Below are 27,962 nucleotides of genomic sequence, written 5' to 3'. Positions count from 1 at the left end.
TTGGACATCCCACCAAGATGGAAGAATTTTGGAACACACATATTTTCACAGCATCTATCTGTTTCATTGCCAAGATTTAATAAATAGTTTGAACTCTAAATGAATAAATTTAAAAATAAATAACATCAAAAATATAAATTAGTTATGAAAAGAGATGTGGCATCATAAATACTTGAAGAAAAACAAAACTAACCAATTACCGTTGTTGAATAAGAAGCAGCCTGCTTTTCAGCATTTATTAAAATGTCATACTATAATGAAAGCTAGTAGAGCCCAAAGGAAGGTGTAACACACAGTATAAATTAAGAAATTTGTCTCTGTGTTGAACATAGAGCCTTCTGTTCAATCAAAAATCATCATTCATTAAAGAGTAAACTACATCACACTGCATAGGAAAGGCAGTGTTATTCATGAAGGATTCCCAAACCATGTGAACTGTCATTCTACATATAACCTCATTAGTAAGGAAATCCAATTATATTATTCACTTGACCAAATTAGGCCAGACGCTTGGAGAATAAGATCGGTACATATCTCCAGAATCATAAGATAATCTTCTGAGCCCCAAACAAAAAATAACTGTTTTCCAAAGAGTAACATCTGGGGTGTCTCATAGCAAAATCCCCATAACAGTGAAAATGGGTACAATGTCCAATTTTCATCTGTTGTATGTGCTAATTCTGAAAATACACGTGGCCTAATTTGCTATTCCAAATAAAAGTACTAGAGCATCTGTTCAGGTAAATCTATATTCAGGGAAGTTAACTGTGTTCCTTGGAGCCAGATTTTATGTTCTTTAAATAAATATGATTTCTACTTTAGAGAGTCTTTTATCAACAGTATTGGAAGATTTTGCTTTGCTAAGAAATTTTTCCTAAGGATTATGTCCTATGAATCTTTCAATACTGACAACATAAGGAAGGTCTGTTCACAGTGATATTCTGATTATAAATAGTGTGACTTTATATTATATTAGTGTGACTTTTATTATAAATTGTGTGACTTCACATTTTTCCATGTGAATAAAGACAATATGGGTGACTTCAACTCACTTCCGTACTTCTTAGTTGCTTGCTCTTTTTGTTCTTTCCCTAGGCTTTAATAATTCTCAGGTCCCTCCTTTCATTATAACCATACTTACTCTTGACCCCTCTTTCTCAACAGACATCAGAAACTAAATCTCAAGACTAATAAAACATACTGAAGCCAGTCAATTAATAGTTAAGCACTTTTACATTTGCTTATTTTTGTCATCATAGATTATATCATAGGACAATAACTCAACCTCTCAATTACTGGACCTCCTAACTCCCAATGACCTTGTCTCTACCCCATCTTAACTACCATTCGCTAGATCATGTCACTGCTGTATCACTTCAATCTCCTAGCTGCTTCCTAGGATTCTTCAAAAATAGTTTTTATTATAGCTCATCTCATAGTCTACAATTTTGTCAGACAAAGCTCCCAAATACTCTTCATATTTGGAAAGATTTTAAACTTTTTTGTGAAATACAGGAAAAAAAGTACAAATAAATATAATTAGTGACCATTTATTAGACTTCATTTAAGCCAAGCTTTGCATGTTGAATGCAGAAAAATAAAACTATAGTACAGTGTCTTCATACAGTAATTTTTATTTATTATTATTATCTGTAGCCTTATGATATGCAGTCACAACACTGTTTTCTAAAGTTACTTAGGTCACTGCCTACTTTCTTCCACATTCACTTCAATGTTGTTATGTGATTCATCGGTAATACAGTTAGATACATATGTCACAGTCTACATTTGATCTTTTGCCTTGTGACCTGGTATATTTGTATTGTTTTTGTTGTTATTTGAATGTGTTAAAAATTATTCTGTGACATGCAGTTCGATGGGTTTTGACAAATGAATGGAATCCTGTATCACCATCTAAGTAACTTTGAAAACAGTTCCATCATAAAGCCTGCCTTTATGAACAATTCTATCCCCCACTCCTAACCTTTTTTCAGTATTTTAAAGGTATTTCATCACTATTTCCTTGCTCTATTATTTGCCATGAGAAATATTCACTGATCTGCACCTTAGTTCCTCTGTATACATCTTTTTATTTTTCCTGGCTGCTTTAAGATTTTCTTTTCATCACTGGTTTGGAGCAATTTGATTGTGACATACCTTGGTATAGTTTTCTTCATTTTTCTTGTGCTTTGGGTTTATTGAGGTTCTTGGATATTTGGGTCTATCATTTCCATCATGTTTGGAAATGTACCGGCCATCATTTCAATTTTTTTTTTCTGTCTAATCCCTCCCCACTGAAAGTCTACAGTTACATATACGGCAGTGTGCTTGAAGCTGACCTACAAATTACTGATGCTCTTTTCATTTCTTTAAAGTTTTTTCTCTCTAATTTTATTTTGCATAGTTTCTATTGTTATATCCTTACAGTCCTTAATATCTTTATCTGTAATATCTGATATGACATCTATACTATTCAGACTTTTTTACCTCAGATATTATGGTTTTTACATTTTGAAGTCTGATTTTTTTATTTTTTAATTTATTTATTTATATTTAAATGTTTTTTTAAATTTTTATTGGAGTCTATTTGAGGAAGCTTGATTTTGATCTTTTTAAAATATCTTCTATGTCTCTACTTTTTATTATAATTTTGACAATTGTTTTAATGACTTTTTTGATAATTCAGACATCTGTGTCAGTTCTGGGTCTTGATTGACTTTTCTCCTAATTTTGGGTCTCTTTTCCTGGCTCTTTGTATGCCCAGTAATCTTTGATAGATTCCTGACATTGTGAATTTGACTTTATTCTATAACGGATAATTTTTTTATTCCTAAAATTCATCTTGAACTTTGTTCTAAAGTGCAATTAAGTTACTTGGAAATGGCTTGTTCTTTTGGACCTTGTTTTTATGATTTGTTATGTAGATCTAGAGCAGTGCTCAGTCTAAGGTTTGTTATTCCCTACTTCTGAATCAAGACCTTCCTGGATACTCTGTTCAATGTTCCATGAATTCATCAATTTTTCCAGTTTATTTGGTAGGAAAAGACACTGTTCACAGTGTCTTGCTAGGACATCAGGTACTATCCTCCTTTTTTTTTTTATTATTATTACATGGTTATTTCCCTGACCTCAGGTAATTTCCTCACATGCATATGCTGAACAGTAATTTGCTGGACAATTTAGATGGACATTCTGCAAGTCTCCTGTAGTCTCTCTCTATGGTGTTCTCTCCTATGACTCTATCTTGTGAACACTGGGTTTCTTGGTCTCTCCAGACCCTCAGCTCTGTCCCCTCAACTTAGGGAATGTGCTAGGGCTCTACTTCAGTTTCCACTCCCTGCACTGTGGCTTGGAAACTCTTTCAAAGCAGTAAGCTGGGCAGTAGTAGGGCTAGCCTTATTTGTTTCCCATCTCCCTTTTCTTCATTGCTTGGTGTCCGCTGTTTTGAAAACCATTGTTTCATTTTTTTTCTGTTTTATTGTTCTTGCTGTTGTCGTTGTTTCAGGCAGAGTAAATCCAGTCCCTGTTACTCCATCTCGGTCAAAAGAAGAATTTTCTGGTCATGACTTGAGATAGAAAACACGAGAAGGAATCCATTTTTGGCCATGGGCAGAGTATTCTCAAATTCAATTTACTATCTTAGTATTTGGGTCATTCAACATCCCCTGAGGTAAAATTCTAAGCTGTCTCTTATTTTTTCTTGCATAATACATACAAGAGGCTGTGGTTGTTGCCAGAGATTGGCCTCTTGAAGGAAGGAAGTTCTTATGAGGCATTAACCATATATCCCCAGTTCATCATAGGCTTGATGGCTAAGCTCTAAAGGATTAAGAATGGAAAAGTCAGGGGATTTTATTTCTATCATCATATATTCTTTTTTTTTTTTTATGTGGAGGGCTCTCCAACAGGATAGCACTACTTGTCATTCTTTCCAGCTCTGTCTCCTCCTCAAGACACAAGGGATCATTATTTGACTGATGAGTTTAGGTGCCAGAACTCAAACCTCTTTTCTCCTATTCTTTTCCTATTAGCTTATCTTTGGAGCATACTCATATGCTTGGATTCTCCGTGATGTAAGCTTTACAAAGACAATCTCTGCTCTTTATTTTTCCTGAGTTTTCACTACATGATGTGTTATGCAAATCTGTGGAGCAAATCTTCTTAAAGGAAAACCAACCAACCAACCAAATTCTCTACCTGTATATTGTTTTATTCCATTGATCTTTTTCCTCAACACACTTTAAAAATTTGTATAAATAGAGATCAATGCTCTGGGCAGAAAATTCTGTAAACAAGATAATTGGGTGAAAAAAATAGGGGAAGGAGAACTTAACTCAGTCTTTTGCTACCCCTTGGCCTCTTTAATGTCTATTGCTAGAGCATTTCAAATTCTTCTGAGCCTCTGGAGCATAGAGGCTAGAGGCAGTCCAAATAGAGATGTAACCAAATTTTAGTTAGAGACACACTTATAAAATTAGTTTTAAAGCCTGTTCTGAGATTTTTGTCTTATTTCAGAGAGCCTGGGGACAACCAGTGAGTACAGTCATTTTTTACAACAGGCGATGAGGAATTCCTACATCCATTCATGGCTAACAAAAGAGCATTCCAAAATTTGAAATAAAGAGTACAGATGCTGACAATGTTTGGAAATCCAAACAGGGATGGATGGTGATGAGTGGGCAGTTTCCAAGATGCTACACTCATATTAAGCAGTAAAAAATTTAGCTTCTGGCAAGAGTAAGGAAGGGCACTGTAACAGTGGTGTTCACCAAACCTCCCATTTCCTCCCTTACCTACCCCAGCCTCCCTGGAAATTAGATTGAGGTCATGTGGCTGGTTCTGGCCAATGACACATGAGTAGCAGTCATTTGACACTTCCTGGTTAAGGCACTGAAAGACCTGTCTCTGATTCCCTAGGTTTATCTTTCCACACCTACATGATGGAAAAAGCTACTTATTCCATAATCACCCATCTAGAGGGTAGTGGTGCTAATTCACTGAGGATCTGAGTACTTTGTGGACCGAAGCACCACATGACCCATGTGGAACTCATGGTGTATAGCTGAGCAAACTTTCATAGCACTGAGCCACTGATATTTTGTATTTGTTTATTTTCACAGCATAAATTAGGCTATACTGACTAATACAGGCCTCAAACCTAGAGAGTCAGAGGGTATAAAACAGATAACTAGCAAGTACACTTTAGGGAAAAAAAGGATAAAGCTAACAAAACTTGTATATAAGATCAGGATTGAACTTAATATTTTATCCCAGAATTGTAGATGCAAGCTTTGTATATATTTCTTGTCTATATTCAATATCATTTTAATCAAAATATTAAATTAAGGTTCAAGGAACCCCAAACTGTGAGGGTAGGAACATTATATAAATTTAGTTCTAAGTAAAATCTGGTTAAGAGTAGTGTGCTAGGGCTTCTCTGGTGGTGCTGTGGTTGAGAGTCCACCTGCCGATGCAGGGGATGCGGGTTCGTGCCCCAGTCTGGGAGGTTCCCACATGCCGTGGAGTGGCTGGGCCCATGAGCCATGGCCGCTGAGCCTGCGCGTCCGGAGCCTGTGCTCCGCAACGGGAGAGGCCACAACAGTGAGAGGCCCGCGTACCGAAAAAAGAAAGGAAAAAAAAAGAATAGTGTGCTATAATAACTATAATATTATATGATATTATATTAATAATCAAAACATGTTTTTAGAGTGTGTGATTAAAATGCAAGGAAACCCATTTTTATGATGAATTTTGCAATAAACATGGTTTGTTTTGCTAAAACTTTAATGTGCATACACTTCTCGCAAATTAAGATTAGATATTCCTTTTATTGTAACTCACTTAAGTTAAACTTTTAAACAATTCATGACTATCTTCTTGAAGAAAGACCGGCAATACTTTCAGTTTCAACTGTCCTAGAAAACCAGGGTTTCAGCACTATTGTTATTTGCTTTTTTAATCTGTAGGATAGTGATAGGATAGGATACAAACCTTGTCAGTTTTCATTTATTTTTTAGAAAAAAATGAGTTGAATACTGGAATCTTAATGCACTCACTTTCATTAAAAGTAGCTTAGAATAATTATATTTCTATAATCTTTAAGCTACACTTAACATTCTCCTTCAGATTTATTCATTATAAAATTAACCATTAATCAGTAGAAAAAATGTGGTATGGGTAAATTAAACTCTTTGTAATAATGAATCTCACAAAGTAGACAGTACTAAGGCATTAATTCATATCTCTGAACTGCCTTAAAGAACATAGTAGTATTACATAGGAGGGGAAATTACCCTGGGATTAAAATAGCCAAAAGAAACAAAACTTTCTGAGTACATTTCCTATTACTGTAAATACACTAAAGACAAAAATAAGGACTCAAATATTTAGTCTTCTCCATCCCTAAATTCACCTGGGTATTCTCAACCCTTCTTAACTTCTAAATAGTTATCTAAGAGAATCTTGGCTGAGTTCAGGGAACTGGTCCACACTACAGTGTCTGAACGTCACTGTCTTTCTTCCCACTCTTGCTGGTTAACATGAAATCTATGGTTTCTGCTAATATTAAAGCAATATTATATGTGAGACAGCTGCTGTGGACATACAAGCTGAGGAGGTTGATCCCCAGTATCATAGACACAGACCAAGGGCACCAGTGTTCAATGGCAAGGTCTTGAAAGAGCAGTGGTAATAGCACCCTGCCTGCCACTGTGCTTCTGACCGACATTGTAACCAGTCAGACTGACAACACTACCAAACAGCCATCCTGGGTACTAGTCATTCTGTGCTATCGTAGATAAGTACTTTAGCTCATCCTGTAAGTATTTTAGATTGTCTATGCATTACTACTGTGAAATTCTTGCTGTGCCACACAAGTATGGACTTATCGAATAAAGTGAGCAAATAGTCCATGATAGACACTAATAATGTTGTATCTAAATTACTTCCATTTTTTTCTCTTGATTCAGTCTTTAGTTTCAAAAAAGCAATTTAAAGAGATGTTTTACTTTTTGCAGATTATATTCTAATTCAGTAAAAGTTTCCATGTAACCTAAAATTTGTGTCTATCAAACAAAAATATTACATCTTATAGTTTGTACTCTTTTAAATTTGTACTTTTATATTTTAAAATACAAGTAAAATTTCTGAGTGATTGTATTGAGTGATAGAATTGAAGTAAGCTTGGTTTATTTGTCTTGAAAAGCACTGTACTACCACTTTTTTAAATCCAAAACTACTGATAAACTTTAGCAAACTGTAGTACTACAGGAGTTGGATATATAAACTGTATCAGTATGAAGATGGAGTAATTTCAAATCATTACAAATATGCTCTAGAAATGAACACAGGTAGCTGAATCTGTGCATGCCAGGGATTGAATATACTTATAACCAGGAGTTCTCCATATTAACTTTCAGGTTACATACAATGTTTCTATTCAGTGCTAATGGGTAACAAATGAAAGTAAGTATAAAATAAAATACAAAGTAATAATAGATAATAAAATTAAGTTTTAAGAATTTCAAAAGCTGATTTGATATTACATATGGCACAAACTGCAGCAGTTGTCTTTATAATTTGAATAAAAATTTGTTTTTCAAGGAGGAATAATTTCTTATGTATGATGTTTAGAATTTCCAGTGCATGGGCTATAATAAAAACCAGAGTGGGTAATAGTTGATTTAATTATTTTCAAATTTTCCACAGATGAGGAACCACCTTTTCAACTGCACTAAGATACATTAATTTGACTGCCTTGTCCTTGGCACAAAACTGAGTTTTATAAAGTGAGAAAAAATGCAATATTGTTACTGGCTATAAAATAAGAAAACTGGGCTTCCCTGGTGGCGCAGTGGTTGAGAGTCCGCCTGCCAATGCAGGGGACACGGGTTCGTGCCCCAGTCCGGGAAGATCCCACATGCCGCGGAGCGGCTAGGCCTGTGAGCCATGGCCACTGAGCCAGTGCATCCGGAGCCTGTGCTCCACAATGGGAGAAGCCACAACAGTGAGAGGCCCACGTACCACAAAAAAAATAAATAAATAAAAATAAAAATAATAAAACAAGAAAACTTTTGAAAACAGCAGAAATGCCAACAAAATTGCTTTTATATTGAATGCTTTTATATTGAATGCTTTTATATGCCAACAAATGCTTTTATATTGAAACTCAACAACAGCAAATATAAGCACCAATGGTTTTTGAATTCTGAAGCTCCATATATTGCATTTTTCAGCCAATTTGCAGTAATATAACTGGGAATATTGGACAATTGAATTATCCATGCATGAGTACCTCATTTGGTTTTGCTGGTGGTAGACTTCAGGAGAGTGTCCAAGTGATGGCCATGGGGGATGAAATCCAGCCTACCCTATGCTTGCTAAGCTGCGAACTCAAACATATGAATGCATCTGCCCAGAGAAAGTGGCATATTGTACTAATTAGCATAAAGACATCTATTTTCTTAAGGTGCACCCCATGGGGCTGCATTTATCCAGAGGGTGTACCATTTCTGCTTTGCACAAACATTCCCTTTAGACTACTGAAATATCTGTAACTAAAAGAGATTATTTTAACCTCTAATTTTCTCCAGATCAATTTCTTAGACAGAAATTCACCCAGTATTTTATTAAAAATCCTTTCAACTTTTTGTTTCCTATGTAAATCATATAATAAAGAATCAAATAATTCATTTCTCTTGTCCATCCCTCCAATTATGGAGAACCATTTTTAAATCACTATTTTTTGACACTTCTAATGAATAACTTCATATCAATAATATTTCTTTATATTTTCACATTTCCCATTACTCACTGCTAGAGGAGAATGTACTTTCTAACACGTTAATATTTTCTAATATATTTATTTATTTATTTTTGGCTGTGTTGTGTCTTCATTGCTGTGCGTGGGCGTTCTCTAGTTGCAATGAGCAGAGGCTACTCTTCGTTGCGGTGAGCTGGCTTCTCATTGCGGTGGCTTCTCTTGTTGTGGAGCACAGGCTCTAGGTATGTGGGCTTCAGTAGTTGCAGCATGCGGGCTCAGTAGTTGTGGTTCATGGGCTCTAGACAACAGGCTCAGTAGTTGTGGCTCACGGACTTAGTTGCTCTGTGACATGTGGGATCTTCCTGGACCAGGGATCAAACCCATGTCCCCTGCATTGGCAGGCGGATTCTTAACCACTGTGCCACCAGGGAAGCCCCACATTGATATTTTGATTGTTATCTTTGTACAGTTCTTCTTTGCCTCTTGAGTATCTGACCTTCTCCCTACTGAGAGACATCTATCTGGCTTAGAGAACATAAAGATTTGTTGCAGAAAAAAAAAGAAAGAATAAGGTAATAATCACCTTCTTATCTTCCAAATAGGATTATCCAAAAAGACTGCCACCTTGAGATCCATGCAATTGTCTTTTAAAAAAACTTCTAAATTGATTTCACCTCTTCATTGTCCTACACTTGCATTCTTTCTTTATCATGTCAATATAGAGTTCTCCAAATGTATAGAAAAAAAATATGCCTGCTTCTAATAATGGCTCAACAATAAAGGTGAAGGCAGGAAGGAGAGAATGTCATACAGGAAATCTCTTTATTGGATTCTGGGAGTTAAAGGGAGGGGAAATAGTGAGAGAGGGATAGGAAAGCAAGGCTGTCAGACAACTATGCTTCCCGGAAAGGAATTACATTAGAAATGTAGTGGAGACAATTAGCACAGAATGGAATTTTAGCCTTGGCTCCTGTAGTAGGAAGAATGGTCTCCCAAATATGTCCACATCCTCATCCCTGGAACCTGTGATGATGTTACCTTACTTTGCCAATGTGACTAAATTAAAGATTTTGAGATGGGGAAATTATCCTGGATTACCTTTGTGGACCCAGTATAATTACAAGGGTCCTTACAATTAGAGGCAGAAAAAAGAGCAAGAGATGTGAAAATGTTATTCTGTTGGTTTTGAAGATGGAGGAAGAAGCCAAGAGCTAAGTAATGCAGGTGGCCTCAAGCATGCAGCAAAGGTAACAAAACAGATTTTCCTGAGAACCTCCAAAAGAAATGCAAACCTGCTGACACCCTGATTTTAGTAAAGTGAAACCTATTTCAGACATCTGACTTCTAGAATTATAAGATAATAACTTCATGTTGTTTTAAACCACTAAGTGCCTGGTAATTTGTTACAGTAGCAATAGGGTACCAATACAGTTCCCCTCAGAACTCAGGCAATGACTGCAGGGCCACCCTCCCACCATATCATTTTAACACTGCACCATCTTATTCAGGCAAACAGAGTCTAAAATTAGGCTTTGCAAGCCCCCTGCATTTTAACTGTGGAATGTACGCTAAATAGATAAGTAATGGATTGGCAATGAGGACTCCCAGATGAGATATTCCACATCAGAGCCTGGGCATGGTGTGCCAGATTAGCAGAAAGGATACACAATGTGGCTGCAGCTCACAGTTTTCAGCCAGAGGGACCCAGAGTGAGGCCATATCAATCAGTAAGAGGTATCAGGCTCTGAACAAGCTGAGAGAGAAAAAGCAGACTCTGCATTTAATCAGCCATAGAATCAGAACAGCAATCAGAAACTAGGTGGGAGGCCCAGGAGTGAAAAAAGAATAGTTTAAGACATAAAGATTTTTTTTTCTTCTGTACATATGAGTCGTGATGCAGATGTGTTTATGACAAAAGTACAGCTACTTAAATTAAACTCCATCTCTCTCTATTCCTACATCCCCTAATAGTTATATTGGCATCCATATTCTTTCTTCTAATTACCTCTGCTTCTTCAAACAACTTCAAACATTTCTTGTTCTATAAACTGCAGACATTATCTTTTGACTCTCTACATTATTAGATGAGAACCTTAGCATCTTCCTCATTCCTTTCACTTCTCCTCACATCCTTTCATCTTCTAAATTCTTTACTTTCATATCTTCTTCTAGTAAACATAGTTTTCTGAAATTGATTCTAGAAACTTAAAACTAATAACATTATTCAGATAACTTAGATGACATAAATAAGATTTTTTAATGCAGTGCCAAGTTAAAATATAATCCTATTGCATCTTAATGTGACCCTAATTCTGAACTCTCAGATTATCCAACAGATAATGTGCATAGCATCAAGTTCAAGTGAATGTCCATTTTCACCATCTATCAATTGCCTTCATCCTAAGTTTAGGCTTTTCAAAATTCTCATTCTGCTATTTCTTTTCAAAGGCTGCTGTTTATATATGGTTTTATAATACCTCTTCATTTTCTTCTAGGTTGGATCTAACATTTATTTTCATATCTTCTTTCTTGGTTTATTGTCTTGTTTTGTTGGAAATAAATTTTCCACTGAATTCCTTAGTAAAACAACATTCAACATAAATGTAATGAATAGCACATGACTGAAAATGCCTTTATTCTTTCTTTACATTAACTGTTTCATTTGGAACAGAATTCTAGGTAGAAAATAATTTTCTTACTAAAAGCTAAATGCGTCAATCCATTGTTTTCTAATGTCCAATGCTACTGATGAGATATCTGATACTATTCTTACTCCAGTTCACTTGTATTTAAATTTTTGATTTGTTACTGTTTTAGTTTACTTAGTTTTAGTACTTTTAATGTCCTCAAAGAAGCTTTTAGGTGTTCCCTTTAACTTTTTGTTGTTGTTTTAATTTTGCATAATGTACATTCATTGCACACAAGGCTCTAAGTTGACTCTTTTAATTTGAAGATTGTTTTCCTTCAGATCCAGAAATTTCTCTTTCTGTAATCTCTTTCACAATATTACCTCCTCAAGTTTTTCTGCCCTTTCTAGAATTTCGATTAATCTGATTTTTTAAATCCTAGATTGATTCCTTATATCTCTTTCCTCTCTTCTGTTTCATCTATTTTTTCCTACTTAGCTTAGGTTTCCTCAACTTCATGTTCCAATTTTCTCTTGAGTTAATACCTTATTTATAAAGTATATCACAAATAAGAATAGGTTATAAATCATAAGTGTATAGCTTAATGAATCTTCACAAAAATACCTGTGCAACTATCATGCTGGTGAATAAATATAATATATCTCCCAACTCAGTAGTCCTGGCTGTGTCCCCTTTCAATCACTAGCCTTTCATATGTAAACAGTATTATGATGTTTTTTTGAATTTCTGAAATTTATTTAATTTTTTATACAACAGGTTCTTATTAGTTATCCATTTTATACATATTAGTGTATATATGTCAACCCCAATCTCCCAATTCATCCCACCACCACCCCTCCCCCACCACCTTCCCCCCTTGGTGTCCATAATTGTAAACAGTATTATGATTTTTAACAACAAATATTACCTAGATCTGGTACAGAAATTAATAAATTTGAATATTATAAATGTATTCTTTTCTGTCTGGTTTATTTCATTCAACATAATTTTTGTAAAATTTACCCATTTTATTACATATAGCTGTAGTTTATTGTATTGTAAAATTGTAATTTTCTGATAATAAACTACTTTGCTTAATTCTGTGATCAGCATGTGCATGTGAAGAAAGTACCTAAGGCCAAGGAAAGAGTCATCCCAAAAGCACTGAGGGAATATTTGCAAACAGGCTCTGAACAGTGCCTGTCCCTTCTGTACACTGCCAAGCGTGTGACAGGCACTTCATACATATCTATTGAAAGAGTGGCAAATTTTATATCAACAATATTGGAAAGTTAAAATGAGTTATTTTTAGAAAACATTAAATAAGAGCAAATATAATTCAAAAGAAATAGGTTACTGTGAAGATAAATAACCATCAATGAAATCACATTTGTAGACAGAAATAAAAATTCTCTTAACCCAAAAAACATCTGCTAGAATATGGGAAATAAGAACTTCCTTAATCAACTTGTAGAAAGTTAATTGGAACCTCTACTTTGAAGAATAAATTGACATCATCTAATAGGCTTGAAATAGCCAAGGACTGAGCGATACTGATCTTAAGTATAAATCTTAGAGGAACTCTGGGTCTTCTAACATGTGTCATCATCAGGAAACAAATCCAACTTAGGTCAATGCAGAATTGTTTCTAATAGAGCAAAATGAGAACAATTCAAAGGTCTACTTTAGGTAAATAGATTAAAACTTATGATGTAATCAAATAATAAAATAATATAGAGAAGCTAGGTTTATATGTACCCACTTGGATAATTCTTGAAAATATTCTGTTAAATGAAAAATATGAAAGAAGGATGTTTCACACGATTCTTTGTACAATGCATTTGAGTAAATTAAATAAACATATACAACACTATATATTGGCATGGATTCATTTATATGAAGTAAAATTTATAAAAAGGACTGAAAAATAAATAGCAAATATATGATAGTGGTTTCTTCTACAGAAAAAGGAAAGTGAATGCCTTGGGGAGGATGGCAAGTAAAAATTAGGTCTTCAACTTTATCAGTAATGTTTTATTTCTATCACATAAAAACAATCAAAGAAATACTTATAAGGAAAACTGGCAAACTCTTACTGTTTATTAATGATGTTTGTATACATAGATATTTGTTGTTTCATATTTATTTATTTTTCTGAATTTAATCTATTATCCTAAATTTTATTACTTAAAATTAAAAAAATAAAAATATATAATGTTCAAATGTCCTGTATGTTTTTATTTATCATTTATATTTTTAATAATCTTAACCATATAGAACCAACCTTAATATGCAAAAATAAGACATTTGTTTGAAGTACGGTACAGTCATGCAAAGGTAAATAGTTGGGGTTTTTTTGGGTTTTTTTTTGTTTTTTTTGCGGTACGTGGGCCTCTCACTGTTGTGGCCTCTTCTGTTGCGGAACACAGCCTCCGGACGCGCAGGCTCAATGGCCATGGCTCACGGGCCCAGCCTCTCCGCGGCATGTGGGATCTTCCCAGACCGGGGCACGAACCCATGTCCCCCTGCATTGGCAGGCGGACTGTCAACCACTGCGCCACCAGGGAAGCCCAGGTAAATAGTTTTTAAATGATATTATAAGGAATCACTTAACAGCACTGAAACGTTTCCACAGTATATCGTATAGCTGGTCACCCCTCCAAAACTTAACTAGCAGCAAGAGCACTGAAAATTTTAATTTACTCTTGTTGATATTGTTGACAGTTACTATGAAAAAGAGATGTGTGTGGGAAGTAGGCTTTAGAAGGTAGGTGTTGGAGGATTGAATCAAAAGGAAGTTATATAGTTATTTCCCACATATTTCCAGAAATGGAAAATCTGTCCTTGAGTTTGTAATGACTGTGTTCTTTCCCTGCCTGGAAAGATTATACTTTTGTTTTTTCTAAAGCTCTTGATAGACTTTCCAGTTCTACTGTGAAAGATAATTAGAGGAATAGGATTTTTACAAAGGAGGTGAGTACCCTGAAGAGAGACTAGGATGAAGGGGAGTCCGGTTTAGGATTGTTCTAACACATTGTTCCATTGTGAAGATAGAAGAGCTTATCTATGGCTAGAGAAGCATCAAGGTTAGTGGGGAATATCATAAATTGTCACTCAAGACTCAAGGTTCTCTGCCTGGAGGATCCAGGCAGGTGTACCAGGGCAGGTGATACACATATAAAGGTGGTTTGACGCTGTCAGTGATTTAAAACCTAGACTGCAGATTACCTGGTTATCACATGAATTGCTTCAATTTCCAGATTGTTATTTGAGACTCCACATGTCACTCATCATGCTTCATAGGAAAGGTCTACTAATTAAACCTCAGGATACTTTTAAATTCTGGGAAACCACTGTGCACCGCTCCATGAATTATTTTTGGAGGCAGAGAAACTGCCTGCTGCAAAACAAGTCCCTTCTTTGAAGAGTCATCTTTATACTCACTTGGAAATTTTTTGAACTAAATAAAATCAGGATTTTTAAAAAATCCTACCTTTCACATGCTGAAAATTTGCAAAAGTTATGCATTTTATACTTTAAGAATTCTCTTCTCTCCTGTTAGTCTGATGATCAATTCAAATTCAGTATCTTAATTGAATTGTGGTTCTGCTACTGGAAATGTGATATGATTCAATACAGAAACTTCAAAATAGAAGATTATGTTGACTCCTATGGATGCAGGTTTATCTAACATACCGGTGGAAAGAAAGCCTTATTCAAACCAAACATAATTTAGGGTACATGATAGGCTTTCAATAGATAAAGAACTCTATGAAAAAGAAGACATTTGAACTGAATCAGAAAGGATGCTAGAGCATAGGCATAGCATCATTGGAACAAAGGCAAGAAGGAAGAAAAGCCTGTTTGTGAAATCAACAGTTCCAATTATTCTGAACTCAAACAAGAATAAGTTCTTATTTCCTTGTGTATAACTCTGGGATTTTAAAGTCTTTCTAATAGTTCTAAAAATCTTTAGAATAGTACATTTAGTGGATTCATCTTAAGCATATATAGCCTTTCTAAACATATATTCATTTATTTGGAAAATAATCACTTTACATTTGTCTAATTGAGTGCTCTATGATTTTTGCAATGTCTCATTAATGATTGTATTTGTGCAATGTTATTATTTATTTTATATGTGAGGAAATTGACATTAAAATATAGAGATGTATATGTTATTCTCTATATTTCATTTGATTCTTATTGTTGTGTAGAATTCCATTGGAGAACTATGCATCAATACTTTATTCTGTTGGCATAAGGATAGTTTCAAGTTTGGGGCAATTATGAACACCACTGATATCAGCACTCTTATATTTGCATCCCAGTGTACAATATTACCTAAGAATGAAATCAATGGGCCTTAGTGTATTCATATTTTTAACTTTATGAAAAAAAGGTACAATTAAAAATGTTTAAAAGGAAAATAAAAGAAAGACTATCTTTATAATTTCAAAACTAAGCCAGGAATTTATGTTAGAGTATCAGTGTGTTGAAAATTTTAATAATAATTGAGAAAGTGACTTTCCTAAGTCACATGACTAACAACTGTCAAAGACACAACTTGGGACTTTTTATTCCAAGCCCAATAGTAGAATTGGGTCCAATTACCCTTTAATCAATAAGTTGAATGAAAACTACATCAGAATATAAGGAAAATGAAAAGTTACCTATTAATTCAGTGTGGTATTGAGCCAGCTACAATTCATTTGAATCAGTATTTTTAACCTAAATGCAGATGTACATTCTTTTGGAAAAACAGCATTTAACTATCAGATTAGTTTCTTTATCTTCATAATCATATTTCCTAGGTTGGTAAGCATATTTAGAACAACAAAATAATGAATCGTTATATTATAGAAAGCAATTCTCATTACTTATTGACTACTGGAGAAAAATAAAGCTACTAGAGGATTATAAAACCTGATTCATTTTTGATAATTTCTATTTAAAACCACTAAGCTTATAAAATTACAGGGTAAAAATAATATAAGGATATTTTACTTGTGACTGAATTACCAAATAACAGAATACCACAGAGAATAAAGCCACATTTTTGGTAGGTGAATCAATGAAATACAGATTTTTTTAAAATCAGAGTACATCATTTCACTAATGCGATTCTTGGTTTTTCCAAGGAAGATTGAATTTAAGAAACTAGGAAAAACATGTCACTAGCTTTTATATTTAAAAGGTATATTTTAGTCCTTACTTACTCTCTGTGTCCTTCTATCTTTGCAGAAGATGGGCTTTCTGGAGAGCTGGAAAGCTAACATCAGATACATTGCTCAGGAAGGGCAAAGGCCTGACAATGCTTTCTCCCCTCATCCAGCCTTGTTGGTACCATTTGTTCAAGATTAAGAGAGCCTGATGTCTGTAAACATCTCTAAAAAAGGAAAAGCAAGGAATTTAAGTTATTTGCAGAGCCTTGGATAAATATATTGGGACTAGAATCTAATTTTACTGGGGATAGATAATAGATATCTACAGTCCTTTCTTACCAAACTCTTACCCATTCAGACTGCTATTTTCTGTTTAAATTTTTAAGTGTTTAGTTTTAAATGTCTTAACTTTCTCCATTAAACAGAAATATTATAAATGCTTGTGAAAAAAATCACAAAGCTTTTTGTTAGGGGGGAGATTTACACATGAATTTTAGTAGATTTAGGCATTTGACTAAAATTCTATCTGTTTTCTCAGCAATGTTCTGAATATTTCCAAATTCTCATTAATAGTTTTTCTTCAGTTATTGCTCCCAATTAACCTTTATAGCTTCTTTAATACAAAAACACTGCATTTTCTATCATTTGCATTTATATCTTGCTAATAACCTTCTCCATCTCCATCTTTTGATTTCACATCTAATTATTTTGAGGTTTCTATCACCTAAGTGTTGTAAAACCACTGTTATCATAACTTCTTTTCATTAAAAAATTCAAATTTACCTTATCATTGTTCATTGCTCAACATCCTGCTATATGCTGTGACCCTGAGTGGCTTTATAAACTTGTCTGTTATTTCCGAAGCCTTAGCCCATGATTCTCTAAATATAGACTGATAGCACTAGATGAGTTTTGATTTAATCAAGCTGAAGAGTTTTACGCCCATCAATATGCACCCAGAATTTAAGTTTTTCCATTTAAATAGTCTATAGGGCTTCCCTGGTGGCGCAGTGGTTGAGAGTCCACCTGCCGATGCGGGGGACACAGGTTCGTGCCCCGGTCCGGGAAGATCCCACATGCCGCGGAGCGGCTGGGCCCGTGAGCCATGGCCACTGAGCCTGCGCGTCCGGAGCCTGTGCTCTGCAACGGGAGAGGCCACAACAGTGAGAGGCCCACATACCGCAAAAAAATAAATAAATAAATAAATAAATAAATAGTCTATAAATACACATGTCAAAACAAAGCAGTACCATTCCCATGTTTGTAAACACATACACACACACACACACATGCACACACATACACAAAGTAAACATTTAAAGAATAATAATAATCGTATCTAGTTATTTTCCAGGAATTATGCTAAGCTCTTTGAAGTAAAGAGGATTACTTTATTTAATCTTTACAAGACTCCATGCAGTAGGCATTATGATTTATCCCATTTTACAAATAAACTAACTCTTTACGTTATCTGTGTTCACCACCCCCACTCAGTTACTTCTCTAAATTTATCTCCTTCTACTTTCCTTTCTTCCTGCAGTCCATACTCCCCAGCTTTCCTCCATCACCCTAACCCAAGCACCAGCACACAGTTCTGCAAACTAACCATGCTCCCACCTCAAGGCCATTGCACACTTATTCCATTACTTCAAAATTTAAACATCTGTAACAGAATCCACTTCACAACTGTTTTTATTGACTTAATATTCTTACCGTTCCAGAGTTTGAAAAAAGATATGCCACTGTCAACATACTGTTTTTGAAATACAATAAAGTAGATCTCAGGGATATCTCCCCACAAAAAGCAAGAGGGTCATTTACCATCACAAAAAATCATGACAAAGAAGAAATTCAAATTGAATACAGTCGACCCATTAAACAGAATTTTATCCCCTGACAATTATTGGGACTTGACCAATAAAAGCAAATTTAACTTTCCTATCTAGGAAATGGGTCACTTCGTGTTATTTTTTAATAAAAATGACAATAAAATTGGCGAAACCAATTACTGATCTACATATGATTTGGCTCTATGATAAAAATAGGATAATTTTATAAGTGCACCAACAATGATACATCAGAAAATCAATTGTATGCAATTTAATTTAATATATTACTATATCTACAATTTTAGAAATATCATCTACATAATTCCTACATTATTTTTACAGAAAAGTTAGAAATGAAGAAACCTCTTTGTCAAAATCATGGAAGGTTTTCTTTGTGCAATATTTAACTGCTCTCTTCAAGGATATTTGAAAAAAACAATTTGGGTTAACTGATGGCTACTTTAGAAACAGTTTCATGGTTTTCTGTTGATTTCTCTTTTCCTTTAGTGAATTTCTGCTGTGATTGCACAGGCACTAGAGTTTAATTTATTCATTGTTATAATGACTGGTGCAGAACAAATATATTTTTTCCTTCTTGAGGCACTATCTTATAATGGTAGAGGAAAAATGTTTACATGCTGTTAAAATGTATAAACTCATCCATACTTCCCCTAAAGGTCTGTTCATTTGATCTTAGATAAAATTATTTTATTGTGAAAACATCTCATATTTATTTCTAATGCTGGTTAAATAATTCAAAATCAACTAAGTCAATTTCAATCAGAAGTATATTTAAAATATATTAAGAATATATGTTGATATTTTTAATAAAATAACCCAATCATTTCTATGACACTTTTTTTCTTTGTGATAACTAAGATTAGTAAATACTGAATTGGAGTTTCTTTTTTAATAACAATTTCAAAATGTATCCATCCAATTCAGAATTGTCATTTATAGATTTACTCAGAAAACTGGAAATCCTATTCAAACAAAATCGCTAAATCTTAGTATGTTTCAGAAGTGTTCTTGTGGATTTATCACCAGAGCTATAAACTTAAACACAAGAAACAAAACCAATCCTCTATTTTAAAGTACAAATACAGCTTTCATTGTTCTTTTTTATTTTCTCCTTTCTTCCTACCATTTAATTGAGTTCATCTCCATCCACCCCATTTCCTTAAATTCTTCCAGCCTCAGACTTAAACGAGTTTACACTGTGGAGTTATATGAACTACATGAAATAGAATGACTGAAGAAAGTTAATAAACAGATGGTAGTTACATGATAAATATGGTTAGTGATAACATGGTTGTAAAAAGTAATATAATTAAATTTCCAGAGTCAAAGGCAGCTTGTGTAGTCTATACAAGGGGCAGTGTAATGTAGTGAATGAATCTTGCTTTTATTTGAAATAGTTTGATTGATTTTCAAATATTTTTTAAAGCAAAATTAGAAAACGTTAAGTCAAAGTACTCTGCAAATGATAAAAGACAATTATCAAAGATAACAGCAATAAAAAGGCAGTACTTAAACTTAGAACTTCATGTTGAAAGCTGTGATCTCACCATGTGAAATATTTTAGAAAATGTCATCAAAATCTGCTACCTTAAAAGGTGAGCAGACTTTGAAGAAAATGAATGCAAAATAACATTTAGACGAACAGTACAGCAGCATAGGGAAACTGATTTCAAAAGATAGAAAAAACAAAACAGACAATCCTGGATCAAGTATGTATTAGAGTTCATGAGACTAGAAGAGCAAAACTGGCATGCACTGTTTGTAACATACAAACCATTCTAGATAAAACAATTTAGATCTTTGATTTCTTGAACCAATGGAATTTTTTAAAGAATTATTTATTTTATATTTATTAGCCTCATCTTGTTTAGTCCTAGCTTCATTTTAGAAATTCTTTCCTCTTCAAAAGACATGTTTTTCCACCTTCAAGATGGCAGAGGACTAAGTTGTGGAAATCACCTTCCTCCCCACAAATACATCAAAAATACATCTACATGTGGAACCATTCCTACAGAACACTTTATGAATGTTGGCAGAACACCTCAGACTTACCAAAAGGAAAGAAACTTCCCACATACCTGGGTCAAGCAAAAGAAAAAACAGAGACAAAGGAATAGGGATAGGACCTGCACCTCTGGGAGGGAGCTGTGAAGGAGGAAAGGGGAAGCTTCAGAGCAACAGAGGAGAGCGCAGCAACAGGGGGTCATAGGGCAAAGCAGAGAGATTCCTGCACAGAGGATGGGTGCCAACCAGCACTCACCAGCCTGAGAGGCTTGTCTGCTCACCCACTGGGGCAGGTGGGGGCTGGGAGCTGAGTGAGGCTCGGGCTTCAGAGGAGTTCAGATCCAGGGAGAGGACTGAGGTTGGCTGCATGAACACAGCCTGCAGGGGCCTAGTGTGCCACAGCTAGCCAGGAGAGAGTCCAGGAAAAAGTCTGGACCTGCCTAAGGGGCAAGAGACCATTGTTTTGGGGTGCACGAGGAGAAGAGATTCAGAGCACCACCTAAATGAGCTCCAGAGATGGGCTTGGGCCGTGGCTATCAGCACTACACCAGAGAAGGACATGAGATGCCAAGGCTGTTGCTGCAGCCACAAAGACCTGTGCACAAGCACAGATCACTATCCACACCACCCCTCCCTGGAGCCTGTGCAGCCCGCCACTACCAGGGTTCCATGATCCAGGGACAACTTCCCTGTGAGAACACACGGCTTGCCTCAGGCTGTTGTAACGTCACGCTGGCCTCTGCCGCCGCAGGCTCGCCCCACATTCCGTAACCCTCCATACCCCCGGCCTGAGTGAGCCAGAGCCCCCTAATCAGCTGATACTTTAACCCCATCCTGTCTGAGTGAAGAACAGATGCCCTCAGGCCACCTACACGCAGAGGCAAGGCCAAATCCAAAACTGAACCCCAGGAGCTGTGCGAACAAAGAAGAGAAAGGGAAATCTCTCCCAGCAGCCTCAGGAGCAGCAGATTAAATCTCCTCAATCAACTTGATGTACCTTGCATCTGTGGAATACCTAAATAGACAACAAATCATCCCATAATTGAGGTGGTGGACTTGGGGAGCAACTGTAGACTTGGGGTTTGCTATATGCAACTGACTGATTTCTGGTTTATGTTTATCTTAGTTTAGTATTTAGAGTTTAATATAATCGGTAGATTCATTTATTGATTTGGTTGCTCCCTTCCTTTTATTTTTAACATAGATATATTTTTTTCCCTTTTCTCTTTTTCTGAGTGTGTATGTGTATGCTTCTTTTTGTGACTTTGTCTGTATAGCTTTGCTTTTACGATTTGTCCTAGGGTTCTGTCTATCCATTTTTTTTTGTTGTTGTTGTTTTTAGTATAGTTTTTAGTGCTTGTTATCATTGGTGGATTTGTTTTTTGGCTTGGTTGCTCTCTTCATTCTTTCATTTATTTATTACTTTTTAATAATTTCTTTTAATTTTAATAACTATTTCTTTTTCTTTCTTTCTTTCATTTTTTCTCCCTTTTCTTCTGAGCCATGTGGCTGACAGGGTCTTCGTGCCCTGGCATGGTGTCAGGCCTGTGCCTCTGAGGTGGGAGGACTGAGTTCAAGACACTGGCCCACCACAGACCCCCCAGCTCCCCATAATATCAAATGGTGAAAGCTCTCCCAGAGATCTCCATCTCAATACTAAGATCCAGCTCTACTCAACAACCAGCAGGCTACAGTGCTGGACCCCCTATGCCAAACAACTAGTAAGACAGGAACACAACCCCATACATTAGCACAGAGGCTGCCTAAAATCATAATAAGGCCACAGATACACCAAAACACACCACCAGATGTGGACCTGCCCACCAGAAAGACAAGATCCAGACTCATCCACCAGAACACAGGCACTAGAGGCCTCCACCAGGAAGCCTACACAACCTCCTGAACCAACCTTAGCCACTGGGGGCAGACACCAAAAACAGTGGGAACTACAAACCTGCAGCCTGCAAAATGACCCCAAACACAGTAAGTTAAGCAAAATGAGAAGACAGAGAAATGCACAGCAGATGAAGGAGCAAGGTAAAAACCCACCAGATTAAACAAATGAAGAGGAAATAGTCAGTCTACCTGAAAAAGAATTCAGAGTAATGAAAGTAAAGATGATCCAAAATCTTGGAATTAGAATGAAGAATAAAGAAAAAGCAATGAAAAGAATTGAGGACAGTCTTAGAGACCTCTGGGACAACATTAAATGCACAACATTTGAATTATGGGGGTCCAAGAAGAAGGAGAGAAAAAGAAATGGACTGAGAAAATATTTGAAGAGATTATATTTGAAAACTTCCTTAATATGGGAAAGGGAATAGCCAATCAAGTCCAGGAAGCACAGAGAGTCCCATACAGGATAAATGCAAGGAGAAACACGCCAAGACATACTAATCAAACTATAAAAAATTAAATACAAAGAAAAAATATTAAAAGCAGCAATGGAAAAACAACAAATAACATACAAGGGAATCCCCATAAGGTAAACAGCTGAAATTCTGCAAGCCAGAAGGGAGTGGCAAGACATATATAAAGTGATGAAAGGGAAAAACCTAAAACCAAGATTACTCTATTCAGCAAGGATCTCATTCAGATTTGACAGAGAAATTAAAACCTTTACAGACAAGCAGAAGCTAAGGGAATTCAGCACCACCAAACCAGCTTTACAACGAATGCTAAAGGAACTTCTCTAAGTAGGAAAAACAGGACAAAGAAAAGACCTACAATAACAAACCAAAAACAATTAAGAAAATGGTAATAGTAATATACATATCAATAATTACCTTAAATGTAAATGGAGTAAATGCTCCAACCAAAAGACATAGATTGGCTGGGTGGATTCAAAAACAAGACCCGTATATATGCTGCCTACAAGAGACACACTTCAGACCTAGCGAAACATACAGACTGAAAGTGAGGGGATGGAAAAAAATATTTCATGCAAATGGAAATCAAAGGAAAGCTGGAGTAACAATTCTCATATCAGACAAAAAGGACCTTAAAATAAAGACTATTACAAGAGACAAAGAAGGACACTACACAATGATCAAGGGATCAATCCAAGAAGAAGATATAACAATTGTAAATATTTATGCACCCAACATAGGTGCACCTCAATACATAAGGCAGATGCTAACAGCCATAAAAGGGGGACTCGACAGAAACACAATCATAGCAAGGGACTTTAACGCCCCACTTTCACCAATGGACAGATCATGCAAAATGAAAATAAAAAAGGAAACATAAGCTTTACTATTTTTTAAATTTTTTTTAACATCTTATTGGAGTATAATTGCTTTAAAATGGTGTGTTAGTTTCTGCTTTATAACAAAGTGAATCAGTTATACACATACATATGTCCCCATATCTCTTCCCTCTTGCATCTCCCTCTCTCCCATGCTCCCTATCCCACCCTTCTAGGTGGTCACAAAGCCCCGAGTGGATCTCTCTGTGCTATGTGGCTGCTTCCCACTAGCTATCTATTTTGTTTGGTAGTGTATATATGTACATGCCACTCTCTCACTTTCTCCCAGCTTACCCTTCCCCCTCCCCGTGTCCTCAAGTCCATTCTCTAGTAGTTCTGCATCTTTATTCCCAGCTTGCCCCTGGGTTCTTCATGACTTTTTTTTTTTAGATTCCATATATATGTGTTAGTACACAGTATTTGTTTTTCTCTTTCTGACTTACTTCACTCTGTATGACAGACACTAGGTCCATCCACCTCACTACAAAAATCTCAGTTTCATTCCTTTTTATGGCTGAGTAACATTCCATTGTATATATGTGCCACATCTTTATCCATTCATCTGCTTCTGGACACTTCGGTTGCTTCCATGTCTTGGCTATTGTAACTAGAGTTGCAATGAACATTTGGGTGAGTGACTATTTTTGAATTATGGTTTACTCAGGGTATATGCCCAGTAGTGAGATTTCTGGGTCATATGGTAGTTCTATTTTTAGTTTTTTAAGGAACCTCCATACTTTTTTCCATAGTGGCTGTAACAGTTTATATTCCCACCAACAGTAAAAGAGGGTTCCCTTTTCTCCACACCCACTCCAGCATTTATTGTTTGTAGATTTTTTGATGATGGCCATTCTGTCCGATGTGAGACGATATCTCATTGTAGTTTTGATTTGCATTTCTCTACTGATTAATGATGTTGAGTAGTCTTTCATGTGTTTGTTGGCAATCTGTATATCTTCTTTGGAGAAATATCTATTTAGGTCTTCTGCCCATTTTTGGATTGGGTTGTTTGTTTTTTTAATATTGAGCTGTATGAGCTGCTCGTAAATTTTGGAGATTAATCCTTGGTCAGTTGCACCATTTGCAAATATTTTCTCCCATTCTAAGGGTTGTCTTTTCATCTTATGATTTCCTTGGCTGCACAAAAGATTTTAAGTTTCATTAGGTCCCATTTGTTTATTTTTGCTTTTATTTCCATTTCTCTAGGAGGTGGGTCATAAAGGATCTTGCTATGATTTATGTCATAGAGTGTTCTGCCTATGTTTTCCTCTAAGAGTTTGATAGTATCTGGCCTTACATTTAGGTCTTTAATCCATTTGGAGTTTATTTTTGTGTATGGTGTTAGGGAGTGTTCTAATTTCATTCTTTTATATGTAGCTGTCCAGTTTTCCCAGCACCAATTATTGAACAGGCTGTCTTTTCTCCATTGTATATTCTTGCCTCCTTTATCAAAAATAAGGTGACCATATGTGCATGGGTTTATCTCTGGGCTTTATATCCTGTTCCATTGATCTACATTTCTGTTTCTGTGCCAGTACCATACTGCCTTGATTACTGTAGCTTTGTAGTATAGTCTGAAGTCAGGGAGCCTGATTCCTCCAGCTCCATTTTTTTTCTCAAGATTGCATTGGCTATTCCAGGTCTTTTGTGTTTTCATACAAATTGTGAAATTTTTTGTTCTAGTTCTGTGAAAAATGCCATTGGTAGTTTGATGGGGATTGCATTGAATCTGTAGATTGCTTTGGGCAGTATAGTCATTTTCACAATGTTGATTCTTCCAATCCAAGTATATGGTATATCTCTCCATCTATTTGTATCATATTTCATTTCTTTCATCAGTGTCTTATAATTTTCTGCATACAGGTCTTTTGTCTCATTAGGTAAGTTTATTCCTAGATATTTTATTCTTTTTGTTGCAATGGTAAATGGGAATGTTTTCTTGATTTCACTTTCAGATTTTCATCATTAGCCTATAGGAATGCAAGAGATTTCTGTGCGTTAGTTTTGTATCCTGCTACTTTACCAAATTCATTGATTAGCTCTAGTAGTTTTTTTGGTAGCATCTTTAGGTTTCTCTATGTAGCATCATGTCATCTGCAAACAGTGACAGCTTTACTTCTTTTCCAATTTGGATTCCTTTTATGTCTTTTTCTTCTCTGATTTCTTTGGCTAAAATTTCAAAACTACATTGAATAATAGTGGTGAGAGTGGTCAACCTTGTCTTGTTCTTGATCTTAGTGGAAATGTTTTCAGTTTTTCACCACTGAGGACGAAGTTGGCTATGGGTTTGTCATATATGGCCTTTATTATGTTGAGGAAAGTTCCCTCTATGCCTGCTTTCTGGAGGGATTTTATCATAAATCAGTGTTGAATTTTGTCAAAAGCTTTCTTTGCAACTATTGAGGTGATCATATGGTTTTTCTTCTTCAATTTGTTAATATGGTGTATCACGTTGATTGATTTGCATATATTGTAGAATCCTTGCATTCCTGGGATAAACCCAAATTGATCATGGTGTATGATTCTTTTAATGTGCTGTTGGATTCTGTTTGCTAGTATTTTATGGAGGATTTTTGCATCTATGTTCTTCAGTGATATTGGCCTGGCATTTTCTTTCTTTGTGACATCTTTGTCTGGTTTGGTATCAGAGTGATGGTGGCCTCGTAGAATGAGTTTGGGAGTGTTCCTCCCTCTGCTATATTTTGGAAGAGTTTGAGAAGGATAGGTGTTAGCTCTTCTCTAAATGTTTCATAGATTTTGCCTGTGAAGCCATCTGGTCGTGGCTTTTCTTTGTTGAATGATTTTTAACACAGTTTCAATTTCAGTGCTTGTGATTAGTCTGTGCATATTTTCTATTTCTTCCAGGTTCAGTCTCAGAATGTTGTGCATTTCTTAGAATTTGTCCATTTCTTCCAGGTTGTCCATTTTATTGGCATGTAGATGCTTGTAGTAATCTCTCATGAACCTTTGTATTTCTGCAGTGTCAGTTGTTACTTCTCCTTTTTCATTTCTAATTGTATTGATTTCACTTTTCTCCCTTTTTTTCTTGATAAGTCTAGCTAATGGTTTATCAATTTTGTTTTTCCTCTCAAAGAACCAAATTTTAGTTTTATTGATCTTTGCTATCATTTCCTTCATTTGTTTTTCATTTATTTCTAATCCGGTCTTTATGATTTCTTTCCTTCTGCTAACTTCGGGGGTTCTTTGTTCTTCTTTCTCTAATTGCTTTAGGTGCAAGGTTAGGTTCTTTATTTGAGATGCTTCTTATTTCTTAAGGTAGGATTGTATTGCTATAAACTTCCCTCTTAGAACTGCTTTTGCTGCATCCCATAGGTTTTGGGTCATTGTGGTTTTATTGTCATTTGTTTCTAGGTATTTTTTGATTTCCTCTTTGATTTCTTCAGTGATTTCTTGGTTATTAAGTAGTGTGTTGTTTAGCCTCCATGTGTTTGTAATTTTTACAGATTTTTTCCTGTAATTGATATCTAGTCTCATGGTATATTCCAGAAAATATACTTGATATGATTTCAATTTTCTCAAATTTACCAAGGCTTCATTTGTGACCCATGACATGATCTATCCTGGAGAATGATCCATGAGCACTTGAGAAGAATGTGTATTCTGTTGTTTTTGGATGGAACGTCCTATAAGTATCAAATAAGTCCATCATGTTTAATGTATCATTTAAAACTCGTATTTCCTTATTTATTTTCATTTTGGATGATCTTTCCATTGGTGAAAGTGGGGTGTTAAAGTCCCCTACTATGAATGTGTTACTGTCGATTTCCCCTTTTATGGCTGTTAGTATTTACCTTATGTATTCAGGTGCTCCTATGTTGGGTGCATAAATATTTACAATTGTTATATCTTCTTCTTGGATTGATACCTTGATCATTGTGTAGTGTCCTTCTTTGTCTCTTGTAATAGTATTTATTTTAAAGTCCTTTTTTGTCTGATATGAGAATTGCTACCACAGCTTTCTTCTGATTTCCATTTGCATGGAATATCTTTTTCCATCCCCTCACTTTCAGTCTGTATGTGTCTCTAGGTCTGAAGTGGGTCTCTTGTAGACAGCATATATACGGGTCTTGTTTTTGTATCCATCCAGCCAATCTATGTCTTTTGTTTGGAGCATTTAATCCATTTACATTTAAGGTAATTATCGATATGTATGTTCCTATTACCATTTTTTAAATTGTTTTGTGTTTATTATTGTAGGTCTTTTCCTTCTCTTTTGTTTCCTGCCTAGAGAAATTCCTTTAGCATTCCTTTAGCATTCCTTTAGCATTTCCTGCCTAGAGAAATTCC

The sequence above is a fragment of the Monodon monoceros genome, unplaced genomic scaffold (genome assembly GCF_005190385.1).
Source record: "Monodon monoceros isolate NGI ecotype Baffin Bay Population unplaced genomic scaffold, NGI_Narwhal_1 Super_Scaffold_21, whole genome shotgun sequence".
In the NCBI taxonomy this organism is placed as follows: Eukaryota; Metazoa; Chordata; class Mammalia; order Artiodactyla; family Monodontidae; genus Monodon; species Monodon monoceros.
The sequence above is the reverse complement of the archived record's forward strand: the minus strand, read 5'-3'. Positions refer to the sequence as shown.